At 37.1% G+C, this 25,652-nt stretch overlaps 1 long non-coding RNA gene across 1 annotated transcript in view; it reads right to left on the minus strand.

Annotated features, from left to right (window-relative positions):
• Positions 1-8,856: 8,856 nt before the first annotated feature.
• LOC131511433 (uncharacterized) overlaps positions 8,857-25,652 on the minus strand; it is a 38,311-nt gene continuing 21,515 nt past the window's right edge. Inside the window, exon 3 of the long non-coding RNA XR_009261521.1 lies at positions 8,857-9,060. This is a non-coding gene — a long non-coding RNA (uncharacterized LOC131511433). The remainder of the gene's footprint in view (positions 9,061-25,652) is intronic.

A 25,652-nucleotide genomic window follows, 5' to 3' on the forward strand; every position in this document is an offset into this window, starting at 1 on the left:
TTGTGCTTACTTTATTCTCCTGGGCTGGCACACCGCAGTATTTATAAGAGACTTGCCTTAACCTGTGGGCAATTTATCAGCAGGAAGGGGCTTACAACAACGGTGAGTGCAGCCTTTTACAGGAAGAGATTACCAGCATCATTATTAGCAATACTTACAATATTACTTAGTGTAATAAATATGCTTATTTCCAAACTGATGTGAGCAAAGAGAATCCCTGCCCTGAGGATTCAGAGGTAGGATGCTGTTTTTCGTTAGAGATCACATTTGCATGTGGTTTGGGCCAAGTCATGCAAATACTTCTTTGCTTATCTTTCTGGTTTTAAGTATTTGGTAGCCAATTACTTGACTGAAGTGAACAAAATAATCTGAATGGAACCCACTCTTTCTGAATTACCCAAACTCAATAAGAATGAGGGCTAATTCTGATTGTTTCTGAATTACCATAGTTAACCACTCTCTGAAAATTAACCATATGGTTCTTTGTCCAATCGAGGATAATATTGAGAATGCATGGGGACCTCAGTCAGAATTAACCTGGGAGAACTAAAAGTCAGACTATTTCATGCAAACTAGGCCTTTTCCTTTTTTTTTTTTTTTTTTTTTTTTTAATTTGAGAGAGAAAGACAGTGCATGAGAGGTGGGGAGGGGTAGAGGGAAAGAGAGAGAGAATCTTAGGCAGGATCCACGCTGAGCTTGGAGCTTGATCCCACCACCCTGGGATGATGACCTGAACCGAAATCAAGAGTAGTCCGTTCAACTGACTGAGCCACCCAGGTGCCCCTAGGTCTTTTGTTACTTTTGCTATGTGTGAAGCAACTTCATTTATATTTCCTTAGCTGCCTCCTCTACCAGTTGATCATGTGAATAAAAATTAGGAACTTTCATCTCTATCACTTACTGTTTGTGCAACATTAGGCTCTCAAGTCCTCTAAGCAGCTCTTTCCTCATCTTTAGAGTGGCCATAGTAACACAGTGGGTGTCATATAGAAAGGTCTTCTTGGGGTACCTGGGAAACTGCAAGTACTCTACTGATGACAGAGACTATTATCATCATTTACCTTGAGCATCTTCAATTTGGAGCTGTTGGTGATCTCATTGAGCAAACTAGTTTATGAAGGTTGCAGTCATAGCCATTGGCAGAAAGGTAGGAGGTAAAATGTGGATTGTGTTACCATAGGAAATGTTCTTATTTTTGTGTAACATTAAAATACTAGAGAAATTAAAAAGAAGAAAACCCTATCGATGCAAATAAAACACTGGGAAATTCCCACTGCTTTTCTTCACAGGCTTACTATCGATGTGTTTCCAATACCTGTAGAGAGATGGCCCTTGATAACACAGCAAGACAAGGCAATGCTTCACCATCACCAATACTAACACCTTTTCCCCCACTCCCAGGTGCTCAGCTTAGAGCCTCACTTCAGCCTGCCCTTTTCTTCTCTTCTGTTCTGAAATTTTTTTATACATTGGCAGTTTTGAATATCACCTTCTATTTTACATACGCTTTTCTTACATTTCCAGCCTCCAACATTGCCAGCTCTAAGTCCATGGACCTTAATATCCCTTCCCTACCCCCCACAAAACAAAAAAACAAACAAAACAAAACAAAAGTTCTACTTTAGACTTTTTTCTCATTTCTACCCTTTCCTGCTACTTCTACAGTAACAGAAAAATCTGTCAGAAGCAATAGCTTCATGGTTAAGAGCATGACCTCTGGAATCAGAGAGACCTGATTGTTATCTGAATCTAACATAGTCCATATGGTGATGTGGAAATTTATTTAACTCAAGTCTTATTTCTATCCATAAAATGGAGCTGGTTAAAGTGCTTCATGATTAAGTAGAAAATGCATGACTTAACAAAATATGTAGTGTGTAATAAATGCTCAGAAAATATTAGCTATTTTTATTGTACCTGCTTTATGCTTTATCCAACTTGGTTCTCTGCTTAACAAAATGATGCCTACTATATTTCACATAATCAAAGATTCCACCAATTTCAAGATATATCATTACATTATATACTACTGAAGTGAAAAAACACTTTCGTTATCTGAAATATGAGACATTATAGATTATAATACATAACCTAATTTTAAAGATGTTAAAATATAAATTAAAAATGTACATTTTAGAATCAGTAAATCTAAGGCAAACATGTCAATGTTTTGATGCGTTAATGGAAGCAAAGTAAAACATCCTTTCTTAAACTTTGACATGCATAAGAATCATTTTAGAATCTTTTTAAAATGCAGATTATGATTCAGAGAAATGAATTTCTGAATTAGATTCTCACTCTTTGATTGAGCCTGGGATTTTACACTTTTAACAAGCAGCCAGGTAATGCTGACGAAACTGGTTTAGGGTCCACACTTGAACAACAAAGAAGTAAAATTCTGGCATCCTAGCTAAAGGTCATTTTCTGAAGATAATGTTTTCAATCAGAATGGTTAAGAAAAGTATTTCCAAACTACTTGTGCCCCATACCAGAAACTTCCCTCATTTTCCACTACTCATTTCTCTTTGTCTGTCTGTCTGCCTGTCTCTCTCTCTCTCTCTCTCTCTCTCTCTCTCTCTCCAGTTCTCTCTCTCTCTCTCCAGTTCTCTCTCTCTCTCTCTCTCTCTCTCTCTTTCTCACACACACACACACACACACACACACATGCATATTCATACATGTGAAAACACAGTGAACCACTGTTAACTTTAGTTACAAGATGAACTGTTTTTGTAGATCTCTTGATTTGTGTCAGGGTGCAAACATTCTCCCTTTCTTAGAACACACCGGGAAGGAACAATGCACAGAACAGAAAGGAGAAGTTTATTTGAACAATAGCCTCTTGTTTGGTATTCTAACAGAATACGAGGTTTATCCGGAACTAGTCCAGTGAGGGTTAGCAAGAGTCCTTAGTGTTTGGGGGGAAGATTTTGATGCTGGTGTTTTATTTGACCAACAGATGGCAGTAGTGGTCTCTCTCTCTCTCTCTCTCTCTCTCTCTCTCTCTCTCTCTCATTCCTTGTTGCAGTAATCAGAAAATTGAAGCTAACTTGCTCATAAGATCCTTCTAAGAGCACTCATCAACTTTTTCTAGGTTCCTTGCGTTCTTGGCTGATTTCAAAATGTTATCTCACTTTTTGAGCACTGGACCACTTAATCACTCTTATAAAATGTAACCCTATTTTCAGGAGACATGCTACCTACCAAATCCATATTTGCCTAATTCAAATGGAAAATCAGGAGACCGTGACTGTCTCATTTCCAATATGCATAATTTTTTATTTTACGCATCTGGATATTTTGGCTACACTAAAAATGCATTTATTTAAATTAAAAAAGAGAACTCAGAGTTTTGAAGATTACTTATGTTTGCAAATGAGCCAGAGTAAATCATCTTACCCATCTTCATCAAGATCCAATTTTTAAAGCCGTGCATTTGTACATGTCAAGGATATCCAACATGTTTCTATCTATAGTGTCGCTGAGAATATTTATTTGGTTAGTAAATTTTGACATGATGTGTATCTGCTGAAGCCTGCTCAATACTCCTTTTTACAAACCTTCTATGTACTATTTGGCAGAACTATATTTGAGTATCTTTCTATGGAATTTCAGTTAAAGGATGTGAAAGAAAAATCCCTTGATCCTCATTGTTCTGTAAGAGGGTAAATGTGAAAAAAATTATAGTTTGCTTAGTATTATTCTTTTTGCTTTTAAAGATTTGATTTTTAAGTAATCTCTATACCCAACGTGGGGCTTGAACTCACGACCCTGAGACCAAGTCACCTGCTCTTCCGACTGAGCCAGCCAGGTGTCCCAAGCATTCTAAAATTATAAACATTTATGTATGCATAACTATTTTCTATTTAACAGCTACCATTTAACTACCACATGTCTAGTCATCATAATTTACAGGTTAACCTTAAATTTAAACTCCGAATATCATTAATACACTTAGATCCATTTTTATCTCTCCCATAAGTAATCAAATGAATCTTTATAATTCACCTTGATACCTTTGCTCCTTGTTACTTGCTGTAATTCCTGGTCAGAATTCAGAGTTAGAAGAATTTTCTTTCTTACATTTTCTATGGGCTCATTTCAGTCATCTGTTTTGCAGTCACATTTGCTTTTAGACTTAACTCAGAAATGCAGATAACAACATAATATTCATAGCCTGTAAATATTTAAAAATGGATGAATGGAAAAACTAAATACTCTTCCCGAAGTTATGACCTGGACAGAATCATGACAGGGGAGGGTGTTGGTACTCATCATTTCTCAATCAGAAAGCTGGTGACTCTGCTAATAGACAGTTTAGAGTTCCTACAGATCTGAAGATTGGATTGCCACTGATGGGGATAGAAAGGTCATTTATCAGCAGCTGTCACTAGAGGCCTCTGTAGTCACTTACAGGGCACCTTCTGGGCACCACACTTTGGAACAGTTCTTCAAGAATGGATCCTCGGCATGTGTAAGCTGAACCTAGCAGACTCTACACTTGTCCTTTCCCTCCTAAATTTCCCCAAATACACAATCACACAAAAGGCTTATTCTCTTATTTTCTCCTGCAACAAGGTTAGGTGACCCATAAAGAAGAGCTCATTTGTTTATCAAATGTAAGCATTCAGTAATCCAAAGCTCTGTATTTAAAAACACAGTTGACTTTTGGTCAAGATGAGGACCAAGAAAACAGGAGAAATCTCCTTTTCATTCCTACTCACATATAAAATTGCTAGATGTTAAAAACATTTACAAACTATACAGCAAAACAGTGTGGGGCAGTATTTTCACTTTAAGTTTAATTGCTTTTATATCAAGAAAAAATATGCTAATAGTAATTGGAATGCAAGAAATAACTGCTAAATAAACTTAGATAAGAGGAACAGCCTCCATATCTATATTAAGTTCCTTTTACAAAGATATCAGACTGTTTATTTATTGTTTTAAAAAAAATTTAATGTTTACTTTTGAGAGAGAGAGAGAGAGAGAGAGAGAGACAGAGTGTGAGTGGAGAAGGGGTAGAGAGAGAGAGACACACAGAATCCAAAGCAGGCTCCAGGCTCTAAGCTGTCAGCACAGAGCGCGACGTGGGGCTCGAACTCAAAATCACGAACCCTGAGATCATGACCTGAGCCGAGGTCGGATACTGAACCAACTGAGCCACCCAGGTGCCTCAGATATCAGACATTTATTACCCATTATCATATTGATGTTGTGAACATGCCAAGAAATAAGTATAGAGTAACTCATAGTCAATATAAAGTAACATAAGGAAAAAAAGTTTCTTCAACAAAAAATATCTCTCTACTATCCTGTACCTCTTCTGACAATTTTATCATTCAGTTTATTAGTGTTAACTGTAGCACTGTGTCCTCCCCAAGAAAATAATGTTCTCAGAAATGTTACTTGTCCCCTAAGTAGCTATCACCTGGGAAGGGTATAAACCAGTATAAACCAGCAATTAATAAGTATTCTCAGAAGAATACTTCTGTATAAGAAAAAGAGTAGAATCTTAGAGAAAGGATTCATAGGACAGGTAAGTTTGATTCAGAGAAGGAACTAAAAACCATCCATAAAGCAGAAGTGGAATGAACCAATGTGAAGACTTCAGATCTTTGATTCTTAAAATATTTTCCTCAGCTCAAAAAGTTTAAATCTTTTATTAGATTTATATAGGCCAATAGAGAGAAATTCTATAGAATTGCATTTGTTTGCACTACTAAGGGCAACATAGTTACTCTTAGGGACAATTAAAGGAGACCTGTTCAACTCAACAGAATAATTGCTAGTCTTGAAGGTAGGGTTACCAAACCATTTTGCAAAATGCCTATTACAGATACTCACAGATCTTTGGAATTATTGGTTTTCTAGAACTATACTTTGTTTCATGAATTATCTTGATCTTTAGTTGGCTAGGGTTCCTAATTTCTTATAGTTGTGTGTGTGTGTGTGTGTGTGTGTGTGTGTGTGTGTGTGATATAGACTATTGTAGATTGTTTTAATTTTAACAGTAGAGGGTAAGAGCTGCATAGTAATTAAAATTTAGGACATATACCTTATAGTTAAAATATAAAACATTCATATATCTACTGCTAGGACAAATATATACATCATGTCTTCTTTCCCTACCTCTCTGAATTTGAGTCCCTTAACTAAAAATATACTATAAAGCTAGCCAGAATAAAATTCTTGAGTTATTTAAAAAATGTATACAGAACATCGTTTCAAAAAATGAAACCATGTTTGCAAACCCCAATTTTTCCCTTGTAAATTGAATAATTAACTTATTGCAACTTCTTTATTTTTAGTTTTATTTTTTCCTGGAAAATGAGAACATGTAGGGTAGACTGATCTCAGGGCCCTTTACTCTCCTTTGTTGAGTGGTGGTCAATCCTTCTGAGACCCCTCCGGTCCCAGGAAACCAGGCAGCAGAACAAAGGTATAAAGACTCAGAGAAATGAAAGACGTCCAAGAGGAAAGTGTGAACACAGTGCAGAAGGAAGGATTACCTAAGGCAAACATGGGTAATCTTCTAATCAGATATGGGGTTACTATGTTCCCCTCATTCTAAAATTTCATAAATTTGTTAGAATCTACATTTGGATTTTATTTAATGTTGCGCTTGTGCTTTAGAGTGTCAGATTATCTGTGGATTTAGAGAAAGGAGATTTACAGTTTAGGTCAGGAAAGTTAAAATGGACTTTGATGAAGAGGATGCTGTAAAACACATTTGGGATTGAACTACACAATAACATTAAAAAAAAAAACTCTGTGCACATATATGTAGGTAGCTCTAAAGCTTTATTTGTATACAGAGAGACGAACAGAATGGATGTTATTGAATGTTTAATTACTAGTTCTAAAAAATGCAGCGCATTCTATCTCTGTGTGCATAAGGAAACTGAAGCCAGAAACTACAACATGACTGTTATTGGCACCATCAGTCCCAGAACTGTGTTGCTCAGGACCACTAAGGACCTCCAGTTCTCAAGTATGTTTTACATATAGTTTGACATTTATCTCCCACGGATAGTGAATCCCTTGGGCATGGATTGAGAAAGGAAGCATATGAAGCAAGGATTTTTCTTGTAAAATTTCCATTTGTCAAAGACAGAAACAACTGTATGTTGTAAAATTTACCTTGCTTTAGAAACTAGTCAACAATGCTCTCGTATAAGCATTTTAATATCTGCTGAGTGAAAATATAAGGCTTATTACCTTAATGAACAAGATTCAAAAAAAAATCTCTTTAAGTAAACGCTTATAGTATCTAGAAGCTTCTTGCTACAAATAGACTTGAACTTCAAGGCTTCAGCTATAACAAAGAATTTGCAAGAACAGTGCATTTTATTGATGATGTGAGAATTTAACTTTAATGTCAACTAACATCTATAGCGGTAATTAGAAAATACAAAATGAAAGTAATTATGGAGAAAAAGGCCACACAGAGAAGTGGGTAGGCTGAGGTGAAATTAAATCTTTCCCTGTCATTTTCTACCTTTTTTTTTCTTTTTGGGGTAGGGAAAGTGATAGAAAGGAGAAAAGAAAAATTGCAACTCCTTATTCACTGACAGCTAATAGGTACTTTTATTCTAATTGCACATAAACCCAATTAATCTGGAAATATTAAAAGGTTTTTCATTTGTTAGGAGAATTCTAAAACTAAATGATTTCAGAAGAGCAGTTCTTTCAGAAGAACTTGTGTAACAGTTCATTAGGGTTATTATTTGGAAAGGAAGGACTGAAGGGAGGGAAGAAAGGAGAGAAGGAGGGAAGGAGAGGTATGTCTAGTAGGAGACTAGGTGAGTGTGACAGCTTTCCCTGGAGTATTGTTTTCTCTCAGGCATAAATCTCCAGGACTAGAAGTGTGATTTTACACTATTTTGAACATACTACTGAAAAGACTCTCTCTGCATCACAAAATCAGTAAGAGCCAACTTCGAGTAAAGAGCAGGTGAGAGCGTTGTTTAATGATTTATCTTCAAGAGTGCAGTGCGAAACTGTATTGAGATAGGGGCTTTTATTGGGAGAGTATCTTATCAAAGGGATGTCCTGTTGGAAAGTAATTGATTTTCTCTTCCTCAGGGAAAGAGCACCCTCAGGATGAGCCCAAATGCTTCACCTTTGAGCAGATTATTATGGCCCTTATTAATTATGCCCATCTAGACAGGCAAACTTGCCCTAGAGTAAATTCGTAAAAGGATCTTTTGTTTGCCTTAGCAAACCAGCCTGAAATTATGGTAGTCAGAGCCTTGGGGACAAGGGCACTCAGCTGATATGAGGAACATGAAGATGGGTCCTCCCTCCTTCCCTCTTCCCCATCTCCATGCCCCTCCCTCCATAAACACCCAAAGAAGGCTGAGGGAGATGAGACTTGAGGCTTGGCCCTAGCACCAAATCAGAAGAGGCAGAAGCATGGACTGAACCCTCCTGATACCAGCCTGACTCCCAGAAGTAGCAGGGGCTGGTACCAAAAGTGTTCCTCTTCAGAAAGTTGCATACACAAAGGTGATTCATGACTTCAAGAGTCTTGAGCCAGCTTGACCTAACATAACTTACACACGTTAGCCTCTTTAATGATTACTGCAGCCTGACAAGGGTCTGCCCCTACCCCTCAGGTAGCTCAGACCACACAAGTGTGAGCAGTGGAATAAAAAGGCTTAGAGGACCCTGGCCTCTGGGTGGGAGAGCTCTCCCCACAGAGAGTAGACACAGGGAGCATGCAAGTTCCCCTAGATGGTGTGTTTTTAGGGCCAACATTTTGCCCCAGCCTCTGTACACTGGGAACAGGTTATAAAGAAGAGTGTGATGCTTTACATACCAAACTTAGAGAATTTATATCCATTTAGTTAATGTAACTAGAAAAGGCTGGATTGTACTTAGGAGCAACAAGAGATGGAATTGAAAGCCCTTGGGGCTCTGACCTTTCTGCTTCCAGCTCTGCTGCTTCTGTGCGACGGCTTCAGCCTCACTCTCTCCCATGAGGCAGTTCCTTTATTCCATTTTCCAAGCTTTGTCACACAGGGAAACTGAACATCATTCTCCCATCTTTAAAATCTAAAAGACAAATTCAAAACTCTTTTTTTTTTTTTGTACATTGAGTTTCCTTTGTTTCATTTAACTCCCTGTTAAATTCAAAACTCTTAAAAAAGAGCTCTGACTGACCTTGCTTGATTTGCTTGATTTGTCCTTGACCTAGGCACACTGACGTTCTGGACCAGCAAATGGTGTATTGTGGATAGTTGTCCTGTGTATTCTATGAAGGTCTACCAACTAGGTATCAATAGCACCCCCTGTCCCCGTCCCCCAAATAGGCTGTGCAAACAAAAATGTCTCTAATATCACCAAATGCCCTCTGGTAGATATAAGTGTCCCCAAATTGAGAACCATTGCTTTAATCACTGTGGTCAGAAATATAGGATCACATTATATCAGAGTAAAGCAGTGAGGTAGGGTTGCGAGGGAATATCAAATCCTTGATTTATTGTAAACTAGGCACCACTCCAATTTGAGTCTCCTGTATACCTCAAGCATCGTTGCCCTGCTTTTATCGTGTATCTTCCTCTGAGCTCCTGTACTAACACATTCCCTAGTCTTTGCTGTCCCTTGGTTATCTCATTACCATGGGCGGCTTTAAAAAATTTGGGTGGAGTGAACACTAACAACTAGGACTAGGCAACAATTTTCATAATATTTACTGAAATTGAAACACGATAGCATGCAAATTCAAGCAATTTATTTCAAATGTAACATAAGAAAAATCATTAGCCATAACTGGATTTATGTTTTAATGTTTTCCTTTGATAAGAGGAAGAACAAATTATTCATTGTTTTTCTATTTTCTTTTTATCAAGGAAAATAAATTTTTCATTGGTTTAAAAGGGGAGCTTCATAAAGCCTACTACTTCTTATAAATGTGAAGGCTAAGTAAATAATTGTGAATGTTTCATAGAATAAATAACCATATGGGTATCTATAACTAACTAAACATGCTCATATATTGTTTATATGTTATTTTACACGTTAGGACATATTTATTAAGTACATTTGCAATATTCTACCTGATTTCTTATTCACAGACACTGCAATTAAATCTTAGGAGTCTATACCATATCATTTCACAGTGTCTATTCATTAGGCCTTGTGACTGTGAACATGATAAGGTATAGGACAAGGTAAGCATGAAAAGTCGGGATCACTGACTTTATAGAATCAAAGGGAAAAAAAAATCTAACCCACCCGAGAAGGACTCAAAAAATGATCAGAGCATGTGTTTTGTCCTTGAAATTTCTGCTATTCTTTTGATTTATAAGCAGTCCGAAGAAGAATCCTATAAATTAAAACATATACTCCTGCATCTTAATTTTCATACACACCCCAGAGGGAGATTTACAGTCAGTCAAGACCTACTCCATCATAATTAAATTGTACTTGTCAGCTTTTTATTGCTATTCTTGGAGATAAATCCTTATCTTAGAGGTTCCCACAGTGATTATCATCATGGCCTCTTGCTTTTACCATGGAGAGGGGATTCTGACAGGACCGTAACTCGTGGAGATTTTGTATGACTTACCTTCAGTTTCATCTCTTCATCACAAGACACTAGTGTTTCATTAACTAAAAAAATAATCTGATTGCTTTTGTTTCTCCAGAGTTTTTTTTTTTTCTCACTCTCTTTCCATCCCTTCCTCCCATTCATACTTCTCTCCTTCCTTGTAAGCAATAAAAATCACTGTTATTTCTTTCTTAAAAATAACTTAAGTATTATTGACCTTGTTTATAATCACACGGCTTCCTGTTCTACTGTGTTTAATGGAAGTTTGCCCCCATCTAACCTTATTTGAAAGTAATAAATATTCTTGCTATAAATGTGATGGTCTACAGGGAGGGAAAGAATCCTCAAATCTAACCTGCCCTTCACAGGAATAAAACTACCAATGCAATCCCTTAATTCTCTTGTTTCTCCCAACAGATTGTTCTTTTTAAACATAATTTAGATATAATTTCTTAGAGAATCTCATGCGAGAATTATCAAACGATCCTAATCCCAAAAAAGCTCATGTTCATAGATCCCACGAACGAGGACTTCAGCCTATCTTTTAGGTGGACACAATTTAACCCATAACAAACGTTATCTCATGCTGATAATTTAATAAGGGCTTTCTGTAAATCTCCTTAGCAATACTCTTTCTTCTACTAATTTCTTGTGGGAATCCAGCTTGAGGAAAACAGAAATGTAAATTAAAGTTATTTGCAACATTATTAAAAGGATTATTTAGAAGGGATCTAAAAGTAAAAAAAAAAAAAAATGAGAACTGATTAAGTACTTTTGGTACTTCCCTAGGATGGAATATTATAAAGTCACTAAAAATGATATTTACCATTTTTAAATGTTCAGAATCATAGAGAGGTTGGGGAACACTAACAAATAGCAATTAGGTTACGTTTTCTACTATGAAATTAGCCCCAAATAAAAGAAAAAAAAAAACAAACATAAACTGTCAAAAACAAAGCACCATGGTGAGTGAATGAGGAAATGGGCTTTACGCTGCTGAGAAGAATGCCAGGTGCTAAAAAGCTTCATGGAAGGTCACTTGGCAATACATGTTGATGCTTTAGCAATATTCCTGTCTTCAGTTTATCAATTCTGTTTCTAAGAATTTATTTTACAGAAATAATCTTGGGTACTCGCAAAAAGTTATGCATGAGACTATCTACTGGAGTTAATTGTATTGAAAAATTATGGTCTAAATATTTAGCAGCAGGAGATAGGATAAATAAGTAATAAGACATCCAGATAACAAAATACTATGTACTCAATGACATGGGGAGATGTGAGGCATATAATTTGAAGAGAGAAAGAAGCAAATTACATTTCTATAACTGTAAATCCCACCTACGAGGGTCAAAAGGGCTATAAACTCATCAAGCAAGTATTAAGAGTGGTGATATTGTAGGGCCTACTCAGTGCCCTTGTGGATTAAATAAATTAAAACAACTTTCTGGGCACCTGGGTGGCCCATCTGGGTAAGTGACCGACTTCAGCTCAGGTCATGATCTCACAGTATATGGGTTTGAGCCCTGCATCAAGCTCTGGGCTGATAGTTCAGAGCCTGGAGCCTACTTCTGTTTCTGTGTCTCCCTCTCTCTCTCTGTCCCATCCCTGCTTGTGCTCTGTCTCTCTGTCTCTCAAAAATAATAAACATTTAAAAAAATTAAAAATAAATACAAATAAAAAATAAAACAACTTTCAGAAGTATATCATTTGCTTTCTTGAAGTAGTTCACTGACTCAAAATGGATCTTGTCACCATTTTAATGTTGGAGATATTTTTAGCATTGGAATAAATACTTGAAATATGTTGATACTCAGAAGTGTGGAGGACCTAGAAGGAAACTTTATTTTCTTTATTTTTCTCCTGTGCTCTAAAAGACACATGGAATTCAGTCAGGAAATCAAAAATAGGATTTTTATCAGTTTAGTTTTTACACATAAAAATATATATAATAATACAATTCCAGCTGGCATTAAAAAAAAAAAAAAGAGATTGCTCAGTTGCTAAATATCTGAAAGCGTGAAAAAGGTATTTTAGAAATAAATGGAATCTGTAACAAAGTAAAAAAAAATTATATTTAAAATATGTGAGTTTAAAAATTGCAAAGGGTTTAGGGTTTGGAGTTTACTTGAGTAAAAAGTTGGTGACATGTGAAAACTGTTAGGATATTTTTCTTAGAAATAACCACAAATTGGGTACTGTGCAATATCATCACAATGTTGGAACTTCTTTTCTTGCTCTGTTGAATTTGTGACTCAATTATTATAATTCCCAATATTCTCTACTTTATTTTTATTCTACAGCCTTTTCTGTGTGGTCACGGTTTTAACACTGCTCTCTCATTCCAAGGCACGTGAGTGCCAAATGAACTTCAAGAACTCCTAAGAAGACACTGTTACACACTTATTCTCTGTTCCTTGCTCTTTTTTTTTTTTTTTTTAATTTTTTTTTTTCAACGTTTTTTATTTATTTTTGGGACAGAGAGAGACATAGCATGAACGGGGGAGGGGCAGAGAGAGAGGGAGACACAGAACCGGAAACAGGCTCCAGGCTCCGAGCCATCAGCCCAGAGCCTGACGCGGGGCTCGAACTCACGGACCGCGAGATCGTGACCTGGCTGAAGTCGGACGCTTAACCGACTGCGCCACCCAGGCGCCCCTCCTTGCTCTTAACTAATGCAACCCTTTGTATAAAATCAGGAAGCTGGCCATATATATTTCAGGACAAGCCAGAAAAGATCTCAGCAGATCCCTAGTAGATTTTCACACTCACAAATGTTTATCTTATTTTTTCCAACAATTTTTTTTGTGGGCACTTGCTGTATATTTAATGTTTTTTTTGTTGTTTTTTTTTTTTTCATTTGTACATCTCCTTTCATAAAATAAGAACTAGAGGCGAGCCGTTCTCATCGAGCTTGTTAACACTGATTCCTGGCTTAAATTGTCCAGTGAGATTTTTATGCTTACAAGAGGCTTATCACATTTCTCCCAACCATTTGTCTTATGGCAGTTGGTTCTTTGCCACATGGGCCTTTCCATAGGCTGCCTCACATCATGGCAGATGTGTGCTTCTGAGGCAAAGCAATCCCAAAGAGAAAGTGGGGAGAAACGTTCCAAGGTAGGAGCCACGGTCTTATCATAACTTCATCTCAGAAGTGACATCCCATCACTTCTGCCATTTTCTGTTCATTAGAAGTAAAGCAGCAAGTCCAGCCAACAGTCATTAAGAAGGAATTATACAAATGCGTGAATTCTAGGAGAAAAGAATCATTGGGGCCTGCCTAAAACACCATCCAAAGTTTGAGAGCACTGTTGGGTGGTGTGCAAAAATCAAATAGTCCAGGTAAGTCTCTAAGGAGATATTTATGTGGAAGTGTATTTCACTGGATATATGTTAAGACCCAGGCGGGGGACTGGCCCAAACCAGGTGTAACTGGTCACAGAATGGGCATTGGGAAGAAAGGCTCCTGTGTCTGGATGACTAGAGGAACACTAAAGAAAATACAAACTTAAGCCCAGGCCTAGAACCAGGCACAGAGAGAAGCTGTGACCCAGAAGCCAGCTTAGAGTCCATTTGGATCTGCAAGGTAATCTTTGTTTTTTGGGGTTGTTTTTTTTTTTTTGTTTGTTTTTTTAATGTTTATTTATTTTGGAGACAGAGAGAGACAGAGCATGAATGGGCGAGGGTCAGAGAGAGAGGGAGACATAGAATCTGAAGCAGGCTTCAGGCTCTGAGCTGTCAGCACAGAGCCTGACGTGGGGCTCGAACTCACAGACTGTGAGATCATGACCTGAGCCGAAGTTGAAAGCCCAACCGACTGAGCCACTCAGGCGCTCCTGCAAGGTAATCTTTGTTAAACTCCATTGCTTTAGTTCAGGAGATGAGTGAAAAAGGAGACATGAATCTGGGAAACTTCATGGGCTCAGCTCCGAGAACTAGAAAAAAGCAGGGCTGAAATAAACCACAGAACAGTGGTTCTCAAACTTTGTTTGGTATCACAATCACTTGGTAACTTCACAAAAATGCAAAGACCCAGGCCTGTGTTACTTTAATAAGCCTAGCCTTTGTGTTTCCCTTTAATATTCTAGATCCTTCTGGTACATACCAAAGTTTGAGAGCCGCTGCCTTAGAAGGACTACTTGTGTTCCCCAAGGAGTGTGCCATTTACTTATTCATGCTAATTAATTCACTAAATTAACAGACTAGCATTACACTCTGACACAGTTCATGGTGAAAATATGAATGTGCATCCTTGTAGGCAGAAACAGAGAAAAAAGATGGTTATAAATAAAAGCATTCCAAGGAAAAGGCCTGTACTTTTATGCTGGAGGAACAAATCATGGCTGGCACTGATTAATAGATTCTGCTCTCTCAGGCTGACAAAATGCAAAAGAATTTTCTTTGCCAGAAATAACAAAATGGACACCAAAGCCAGCATCTGGAAGTCATTCTTAAAGAAATATGGTACTAGCTAAAATTGGACTGGCGGGTCAGTTTCTATTTACCCATTTCACTGGTCCATGCCGACTAAAGGTTAATGCAACCTACACTAAAATCTTTATCCTGTTTTTCTTTCTCTCCCTTTTTCTTGTTACATCATGTTTATTTCCAAATTTGTCTGGCAAACCTATATTGGTGACAGCCTGCAAAGACTTAGATGGACTGTGGACCCCAATTAGTCTTTTATGAAATAGTCTTAACTGAAAGGGATCCTGGTAGAGTGTATATATAATCTTTAAATTTGGAGAGATCTGGTTTTAAATCCAGGTGATGCCATTGACCGGCTATGAAAACTTAAAGCAAATGACTCACCTTCTCTGAGGTTCTTTATGTGTACATACATGGATCACATTATAACTTAGAAAGATATCGTTAGAAGTGATGTAGGTAAATGCTCAACCCATAGTAGGTGGTCAGTAAACTGAACCATTATTACTATCAATGATTGATACTCTCTAACTCTATAAATATCAAAAGCATTAGAATGACAATTTGTCAGGATCACATGCAGTGTGTGCCCATCAAGCTGCATTTCTGATTTTCTGTTTTTAAGTAAAAAACTGCAGTGTAGTAATTAACACAGTTTCTGGATTCAGCCTACCAAGTTCAAATCTAGCTTTGAAGTCCACTAGCGATATATCCTTGGATGATTTTTTTTTTTTTTTTTTTTAAATTTTTTTTTCAACATTTTTTATTTATTTTTGGGACAGAGAGAGACAGAGCATGAACGGGGGAGGGGCAGAGAGAGAGGGAGACACAGAATCGGAAACAGGCTCCAGGCTCCGAGCCATCAGCCCAGAGCCTGACGCGGGGCTCGAACTCACGGACCGCGAGATCGTGACCTGGCTGAAGTCGGACGCTTAACCGACTGCGCCACCCAGGCGCCCCTATCCTTGGATGATTTACTAGAATTCACTTAACCTCTCTCTGCCTTGCTCTCTTCTTCTTTAAAATGTGCACAATCATGATGCACCAACTGCATAGGAATTTGTAAGGATTAAATCAATATTTATAAAGCACTACAAGAAAAAGCACTGTATGTGTTAATTATTGTTAATCATAATTCCTTTTCTAAAAAGTCCATTCTTTGTTCTGTTCTTTTTACCATATCTATCAATTATGGATGTTGTTTATCAAAGAAAATAATGGATTGAATTGCATTTTTGTGCAAGTTTTCTCTTTTTGATGGGTTGATGATACCATATCTCTCTAGAGTTGTTAATAGGCCTTGATTATAGGATCCAGCTCCTACGAGAATGTGCACCGCTCATTAGGTGACAGTTACTTTTGGGAATTGCAATTAATCATCTGAGTTAAGGGATCTCCATTCATAGAATTACTTTGCTGTCAGTAAGCTAATTAGTATCCATGTGATCTGAATCTGTGAAGGCACTATCCAAAATGCCTGACTGGCTCTCAGGAAGTAGCATTCCTTTCTTGTAAAGATTTTTTTTTTTTTTAATGTTTAAGTGATCTCCACACCCAATATGGGCCTCAAACTCACAACGTGAGACCAACAGTCACACGTTTTACCAACTAAACCAGCCAGGTGCTCCAGGAAGTAGCATTCCTTATGAGAACTTTGCTCAGAGTTGAAGTAATGGGAGAGTGATGCAATTGTATTTTTCTCTCGATGGCGGCACATAGCAGAATGTTTTGTGCAATGGATCACCAACATATGCTATTAATGATAACAGTAAAAATAGAGCAATATTTTCCCATATGTATAAGAATTTCATATGAACTCACTTTTTTTTCATGTTGTTTAATAGAAGTGTTTACTTTAAAGATTGCCTTCTTCTTACAATGAAAGTTGTTATACACATATTGATGGGGAGAAAAGCTTATGGGATCATGACATTTGTTGCCATGGCCATTTGGGGAAAAAAAAATCTCCTCAGGTGACCTCAGGAGTGTGATTTTTCCTGAGTATCCTATTGCTGATGTTCATCCCTTCTCTATGCTAGTGGACAAAGAATCTATGCTGCCTTGGGAAATTTCCCTGTGAAGGATTTTCCCCCTGTGTGTTTTTTGAGCATCCACTTCCTGAAACTTTTTAAAGACTCACATGTAGCACAAATCCAGTTGATATTAAATATCAAAGTTTTTCTGATGTCTGCATAGCCTTAGGGATAGAGAGCCACTTTGATTTCATCTTGTAGCTGTGACCTGAGCATTTCCAATGGACACAGAAGGAAAGTATCATGTATAGAGAATTGTTTGGATTCCCAGGGAGAGGGCAGTTGTATTCTTGGTGGCTCTCAGAATTCAGAGACTTCTTTCCATGAACACGGTTTCCTAAGGTTGAGAACCTCCTGCAACGCACAGTATGAGAAAGTCTGAGCAAGGAATTTGAACTGTGTGGGACACATAAGTCACTGAGTGGGAACAATACCTGGAGGTTTGCCTGCTGGGGGGCACGTGGCCACAGAGAGTGAGGCATGAGTTAGGGCACAAGGAGGTCAAAGAAAAGTGATGACAGTGTGACAGAGACCAAATATGTGGAAAGAGAAGCTCAAAAGAGAGAAGCAGTAGAAATGTATCACACTGTCCAGATGTGCAGCTGCAGAGAACAGAAACTATAAAAACAAAGGGAAGAGCAAGACACGAAAGTGTAGAACAAGGGAAGAAGCTTCTCTGGATTCACCTCCAAAACTGCAGGACCCTGGTGATATCCTCACTGGATTTTGAGGAAATACAGTGGATTCTTAATTCTCTGGGGGGGGGGGGGGACATGCACAGATTCAATAGGGAAGGAGAGTAGAAGACAAGTGTTTCAAAAGCAGGAATGACATGTTGATTGGCGTCATCTCTGGCTAGACAAATATTTACAAGCTCTCTCTGTAAAGCCTTAGTGTTCAAAGCTAAATTCATACTTGCCGGATAGGCTTATAATTATATTTAAATCTTATGTAAAGTAAGTCAATGGTTTATCTTTAGTATATAATTGTCACTTTTTAACAAATCCCATTTGTTTTAAAGGTCAAATAAACTACTTTCTACAAAATGTGTGTCTAATACACCTCGTCTCTTCGTTAGTATGCTTGACCTGGTGGTTGTCAAATGTGCCTATGGTGTGACTAAATGTTAAAGTGTTAGGGTTTGCATGCATCCATCAGCATGAAATATCTGCATTTTTTAAACTTCTGAGGGGAAGTATTTTGAGGTAGAGCTGCTCAATATTACCACAACTGTGGGGGAAAAAAATCATCTAGTACACTGAGCACACAGTATTAAATTGGCTACAGAAGACCTTTGGATTATTTGTAGGTTTCCTTTTAATGATTCATCACATCATTTGCATATTGTGAAAAAAGTCCCTACAAAATGTATTATATTCACTATAGAGTCCGTTTTTTGAGAGAATATTATTTATGACATTATACACATTCTATTTATTGGAAACATTTTTCTCAGTACCTGGAAAAGTACTGAGCAACCTGTTCAATTCTATCGTGTGGACGATGAAATCTCATCATTTATTATGTTTCTCCCTTTTCTCGGCTTCTAGAGAGATTTAAGAGGCAAAATTGTGGTTCATCTAGATCAAATTTCCCAAATCCTACTGCGCATATTTCACATACTAACCTCATCTCTGGTTTCACTTTTTTCTGCCCTCATTTTTTTCTTTCTTCTAATTTCCTCTAATTAAAAAAAAAAAAATTGGGGGTGCCTGGGTGGCTCAGTCGGTTAAGCATCCGACTTCAGCTCAGGTCACGATTTCGCGGTCCGTGAGTTCGAGCCCCGTGTCGGGCTCTGGGCTGATGGCTCAGAGCCTGGAGCCTGCTTGCCATTCTGTGTCTTCCTCTCTCTCTGCCCCGCCCCCGTCATGCTCTGTCTCTCTCTGTCTCAAAAATAAATAAACGTTGGGGCGCCTGGGTGGCTCAGTCGGTTAAGCGGCCGACTTCGGCTCAGGTCACTATCTCGCGGTCTGTGGGTTCGAGCCCCGCGTCAGGCTCTGTGCTGACCGCTCAGAGCCTGGAGCCTGTTTCAGATTCTGTGTCTCCCTCTCTCTCTGCCCCTCCCCCGTTCATGCTCTGTCTCTCTCTGTCTCAAAAATAAATAAACGTTAAAAAAATAAAAATAAAATAAAAATAAAAAAAATTGTTGGGGACCTCTAATTCTTCTTTGAAAGTAAGGTAGGCAATAAAAGGAATTGGTAGATGTTTTTTTAAAAGTATTTAATATGCAGGATGCCTGGGTGGCTCAGTCAGGTTGAGCATTGGACTCTTGATTTCAGTAGAGGTCATGAACTCATGGTCTTGTGATCAAGCTCTACTTTAGGCTCATGCTCAGCGTGGAGCCTACTTAAGATTCTCTGTCTGTCTGTCTCTCTGTCTCTGTCTCTGTCTCTGTCTCTCTCCCTGTGCCCCTCTTCCCTGCATGCTTTCTCTCTCCCTCTCTAAAAAAAAATAAGATAAAATAAAACGAAATGAAATGAAATGAAATGAAATGAAATGAAATGAAATGAAATGAAATGAAATAAAACAGTATTTACAATGCTTATTAAAGTCTAAATGGGGCCTATCATCCTACCTGCAGGTTTCCTGGTATAGCAGAAGGTAAGGGTTAGGAGCTCAAAAGGGTCAGATCCACACGAATTCTAGTTGTTTTTAGAGCAAATTTTGCTGCTCTCTGGTTACTGGGAGATTGTGCTTCTTTCTAAAGTGAAATATAAGTGTGTTTGATTAGAGAGGCCGTTGATTTCATAGGCATTTGTTTGTGGAAGAGTTATGAAAAAAAATGAATGCTTCTCTACCCCCATCCTCACAATATATTTAAATGCTACCAATGTGAAGTAAGCTTTCTTTTATTGATCAAACCTGAGCATTTAAATTTACCTAAATAGATGTGTATTTGACTTATGTCTTAAGTGAGAAAAAAACAAAGATTCCTGGGCTTATAGAATAGGTAACTGGAAAAAATATATCTATATATAGCAACAAAATCTGGGTGAAGTTGTCCACAGCAAATTAAATTAATAATATGGAGTTTAGGTACACATAGTTCAGCAAAAGAAAGTTTTACTTAACAGTAATAGATTTAATGGTAGAATTATTCTGAGAACCAAACAAAACTAGGTTGCTAAAGTATATATTTTTAAAGAAAAACAGAATTTCAATGTGTTCAATTTTACCCTACAGAACACTTTTAGGATACTAAGAAAACATGTGCATATGTGTTTCCAGTTCTGGCCTACCACTGAAACTCTACACTTTTATTTCTAAGACAAGATACAACTTTCTCAATATTAAAATGTGCCTGATGGATTCAAGTCTATGTAGTTTTCTCTTGACAAGAAAAATCCTCTCCAGTTCCTTGAGGATACTTTTGTTGTCTACCGTGGAGGACAGAAAAGATTGAACTGCAAACACACTCACATTTGGGACAGTACTTCCAGTGGCTTTATCAACAGATGTCTATTGTGTCTCTCAATCAAGTTACTCCCCCATGTTTTCTTTCAGCACCATCTGAAACAGAGAGGCTTTTCTGATCTGGCCATTAACAGCCAGGTAGTTGGGAGCTAGATAAGTAAGTTTTTGTTGAAAGCCTAAGGAAGCAACTTGACACTTATACTCTGATAAGTGTAGGCAGGGCCATTTTTAATATGGAGTCATAATCACTGATAGAAAAATGCCGGAGTAACAGGGATTGACTTAGGAATTCAGCAAGCTCGACATGAATTTAAGTTTCATATTTGAAAATATCTTTAAATACCAAATAAAACAAAATTCAAAAGTACTGGAAAATCTGGGTTTTTTTTTACATCCACGGAAAGAGAGGCAATCTTTGTGGGAAGGAGGAAGAGGAACTTTATCTGAGCCATGTCACCTTCGACAAGTGTCCAAGTACAAGAATGATGAAGAAATGAAAGTACAAAACTATTCAAAACTTGGACAAAGCTATTTTTTTTTTCCTCAAATTCAAAAACTATCAGGAATCTGATGGAATCTCCTCTGGAGATTTTTTCAGGGTGAATTCTGAGGCCAAGAAAAAAGCATGGATTAAAACCACCATCTCCTCCCAAAAGCTATGTCCTGCAATAGATATACAGCAGATGGATTCAAGCCTGGCCTGGATACAGACAGAGATGTCACAGGACAAATCTAAAACCAGGACAGATGTTAGAACCCTTCTTGATTTGATTGAAACTGGGATAAGAGAAAATAAGAACAGAGAAATTACAAGGGAAGGTGTGTATACAAGGAAGTTTGGGATGGTACCAGATTTATTCATTTGTTTTCCCTGGGGCCAATCCATCTTTATTAATTCAACAAATATTTATTGAACCAATACTATCTGCCAGGCACAGTTGGAGGTACTTGTATACAACAAGAAAAACAGACTAAGTATCTCCTCTGATGCTGCTTATATGCCAGAAGGGGAGACAAACAATACACAAATAAATGTTATGAAGAAAAACAAAGCAGAGAGGTAGATAGAAAATGAGGCAGTTAAAGTGGGTGTGGCAAGAAAATCTCTAATCAAGTAACTTCTGAGAAGAAATCAAAAGAAGGATCAAACCTTGGGGATATGTGGTAGCAAGAATGTTTCAAGTGGGGAGCACGTTACTATCAGGGCACTATCAATCCTTCAGTAAAAACTGAGCACAGAGGTTTTGTTTGTTTGGGTTTTGTTTGTTTGTTCTTTCCTGTGGGATCATATATGGTCATACAGGTGACAAAACAAAACAAAGCAAGACAAAAACCTGAGAAATCTTGAACATATACATATTTGTATAGATTGTCAATCAAAAAATACAGTCAATTTGTTTTGTTTCTTTTTTAAATGTATTTGTTTATTTTGAGTGTGTGTGTGTGTGTGTGTGTGTGTGTGTGTGTTCATGAGCAGGGGAGGGGCAGAGAGAGAGGAAGAGAGTGAATCCTATGCAGGCTCCATACTGTCAGCACAGAGCCTGGTGCAGGGCTCGATCTCACAAACTGTGAGATCATGACCTACCAAGATCAAGAGTTGGATGCTTAACGAACTGAGCCAACCAGGTGCCCCAGCCAATTTGTTTTAAAAATGAAATTTCTTGAAAGACAATCTTATCTAAGATGCCATTTTATCTCTCCAATCAGCCTTTTTAGGTCCTGCATTTCCAAATGTACGAAGTGATAACACAATTTACAAAGATAGGAGCACTAGGAAAGGAGAACTAGTACATGTGATATTCATGATTGAACATTCCCATTTTCAAATCCTGAATAAAATTAAAATTCTGAATAAAATTGAAATTCCGAATAGCAACATCACATAATCTCAAAATAATCTTCAACTAATATCTTCATGAACATCAACTCTTTCAGTTGATCCTGGGGAATAGAACAAAGTCCCTATTTTCTTTCATTGACAGTGAACATGCAGAACAAAGTCACACTGTACATGTTGTATAGAGTAATGTAAAATGCAATTCGGTAAATCTAGAATTTATTTCTACAACTCATCTGATTCTTCCATTCTTCTTAAACCTAACTAGTTGAATGGGATTATCTGCAGGGGCAATGCATATATTATGGTTTGCACAGTGCATGCCTGGGGATAGGAAGAGGAAACCAAGCAACAGATATCCTTGTGTCATAACTTACTGACTTTGTTTTTCTGTTTCCAGGAAGACTGATGGCCATGTCTCTTTCATTCCTGAAAGTGGGGCTCCCACATTTCAACAAACCGGATATCCATCTGTCAAACTGAGTTGAAGCAGATTTCCATGATGTGGAAAAAAATGCTCAAGAGAATTGTAGATGAAGCCATCAAAATTACGTTCCACCTGTGGCCATAGCCAAGCAAAACCTGCCAATTTTATCCCACGGCAGATCTAGTGACAGCTCTCATCACTTGGCTTCGCCTGCTTAGTTCTGCCTTACTAAATTTCACTCCAAGCTAAGTTTCCTTCAAGACCTTATAGGCTCAAACTTCAGGTGAATCCAAATGATGGGAAATTCACTGAAAATAATCTGAGCCTATTTCACATGCATAATTCACATTTGTAATGGTTTCATTCAAGTGGCTTATTGAATTCTTCTTTTAAATATTTTAGGGTTTTTGTGTGTGCATGCCTTGACAAAATGGATTTATCTTACACTACATAAATACTCTGGATAACTACCAAAAATTGTCTCAAATTGACAAAAATGATTTCTAAAAATATATTGTTAAGTATTGAGAGAATATAAAATTTTCAACTTGTGAATTTTGCTCTTTAATTTTATCTTTCTGGAGTAAATTTAGAGGTTTCATATTTTTTCTTTCTATCTCTCATACTATATTAATAACAACAGAAAGGTAAGAAAGTTCACTATAGTTGTTTTATAACGTATTGAAAATTATAATGATTCCAAAACTCTAAGGTTGGAAAATTAATTCAAATGCAGAACTCTTTTTATTAATGAAAGTATGTTATTTTATGTATATGTATTATATACAGAGATAAACATATACTCATATATATACATATATAATGTATATATATTTATATGTGTGTGTATGTGTGTGTGTGTGTGTGTGTGTGTGTGTGTGTGTGTGTGTGTGTGAGGTCAGTTTGGTTTGGCATGTGAAAAGGAGATAGACATCTTATCAGTATTTAATTCCATTTCTGTCTTTAACACTAAGCTTGCTATTGACATACCCTAACTGTCAATGCCTTATGTTCTTATTTTGTAAACCAGAACTAAAGAAATGGAGTGCTCTTGTAGGGGACTTAGTAATTTTACATAGGCATAAAAGTTGATAAATATAGATGGGATATTTTACTCACTATATTATTATGTATGAAGTGCCTATTGATTATTCTACTGGTATGAGGCTGAATCTTAAAACTCCCAAGTTGAAGAAAATCCAAATGTCATCATTTGTTATCTTTAGGTAAGCTTCAGCTCACTAATATTGACAGATGCAATCTTAAACTCTGCTGGAACAAGAAAGAAAATAAATAAACACATTCACAGATAGAGATCTTACTGAACTTAAATGAATTTTAGGCAAGAGGCCAACTTGGGAATTGGACTGGAATTGACAATATGTCCCTGATAATGTTAATAACTAACATTTATTGAGCTCTTACTATGTGCCAGACACTGTTCTAAATGCCGCATCATGTTAATTCATTTAATCCAAATAAAAATGCCTATCCCTGTTTTATAAATGAAGAAAGTATGGACTTGAGAGATTATGTAACCTAAGTTTGCCTTCCTAGAAAATAGCAGAGCTTGGGTTTAGAGCTAGGGAGTCTGGGGCACCTGGGTGGCTCAGTCAGTTAAATGTCTGACTCTTGATTTGTCATGATCTCACAGTTTGCGAGTTTGCCCCCCACATTCTACATCCCTTTTGCTGCCAGCGCGGAGCCTGCTTGGGATTCTCTCTCCCTCTCTCTCTCTGCTTCCCCTGTTCTCTATATCTCTCAAAAATAAATAAAAAATAAAAACATTTTAGAACTAGAGAGTCTGAGTTCTAAGTACTATTCCTACTTCCAGGCTAGGTCATCATCTACGGCTAGATTTTAAATCTATATTTTTCTCTGTACTTCTAAGATGTTATCCTTTTAGTCAAGCAGTTTGGCATCTAACTCTGAACTGAGTATGAAGATTTTGTGTAATATCCCTGAGGGCATATATTTTTGTTGCTTTTATTTTAACTCTTAAATTTTCAAGGATTGGTGCGTAATCAATGCATACTACAATATTTGTCTTATAAAAAGCTACTCACTGTGGTCATGTTTTCTATGCATGAGCTACAGTGTCTGGGTTCGAATCCTGAGCTTACAGCTTATTATACACACAGCCCTGCACAAATCACTTAATCTCTTTAACTTCGGTTTTCTTATCCATAAAATGGAAGGAAATCACAAGTCTTCTCTAAGATTTGAAAGAGATAATAAAGATTTAGGATTCTAAGCATTAAATAATACTTACAACCACTTAGCACAGGAAAAACAGTTTGCAAAGTTCCTAATATACGCTTACCATATGACCCGATGATCTCATTTTATGTATTTATCCAAGAGAAATGAAAATATAGCTTAGCACAAAAACCTTACCCCAATAAGTGCTTTATTCATAATCATTTAAAACTGGAAATAATCCAAAAGTGAATCGACAGGTAAATAGAGAAATCATACTATAGTAGTTCTTGTCAGTGAAAGGAACAAGCTATTGATAAATGCACTGATATGGAAGACAATCAAAACTGTTGCATTAAAGCAAAGAATTCATACAGAAAGGCTACATATGTTGCAGAAAAGTTACATATGCATGAAATTCTAGAAAAATAAAAACCAATAAGTACAAAAGTCAGGTCACTGCTTGCCAGGGTCTAGGTCTATGGTTTGGGGGAGGGAATTGATTACAAATGGGCACAAAGAAATTTTCTGGTGTGATGGAAATATTCTATACCTTAATTTTAGTGGTGGTAACATGACTATATATATTTCTCAAAACTTAGAACTTTATATCCAAACAGGTTGACTAATGCTCTATATAAATTAAAACTGAGGTTAAAAGAATATTTAGCAAAATTCTTAGTATATAATAAGTACAAATATAAATATATATTATTTAGTTTTCTTTTATATTTGACCCTTCTTTTAAAAAATAAT

The sequence above is a fragment of the Neofelis nebulosa genome, chromosome 5, assembly GCF_028018385.1.
Source record: "Neofelis nebulosa isolate mNeoNeb1 chromosome 5, mNeoNeb1.pri, whole genome shotgun sequence".
Taxonomy (NCBI): Eukaryota; Metazoa; Chordata; class Mammalia; order Carnivora; family Felidae; genus Neofelis; species Neofelis nebulosa.